Raw genomic sequence first — 458 nt, forward strand, 5'->3', positions numbered from 1 at the left:
AGAAAGAAATTAATTTCAGATGCCAAGTACTACCTATGGGATGAACCATATCTCTTTAAGAGATGTGCAGACGGAATGATCCGCAGATGTATACCTAGAGAAGAAGCACAAAAGATCCTATGGCATTGCCATGGATCACAGTATGGAGGACATTTTGGAAGTGAGCGAACAGCCACTAAAGTCCTCCAATGTGGCTTCTACTGGCCTACTCTCTATAAAGATTTCCGAGAGTTTGTGCGTAACTGTGACAGTTGCCAAAGAGCTGGTAACTTACCTCACGGATATGCCATGCCTAAACAAGGGATATTAGAGATAGAATTGTTTGATGTATGGGGAATTGACTTCATGGGTCCATTCCCACCATCATACTCAAACACTTACATTCTGGTGGCAGTGGACTATGTATCTAAGTGGGTAGAAGCAATTGCTACACCCACTAATGATACCAAGACCGTGCT

Source organism: Arachis duranensis, chromosome 2, assembly GCF_000817695.3.
Source record: "Arachis duranensis cultivar V14167 chromosome 2, aradu.V14167.gnm2.J7QH, whole genome shotgun sequence".
Taxonomy (NCBI): domain Eukaryota; kingdom Viridiplantae; phylum Streptophyta; class Magnoliopsida; order Fabales; family Fabaceae; genus Arachis; species Arachis duranensis.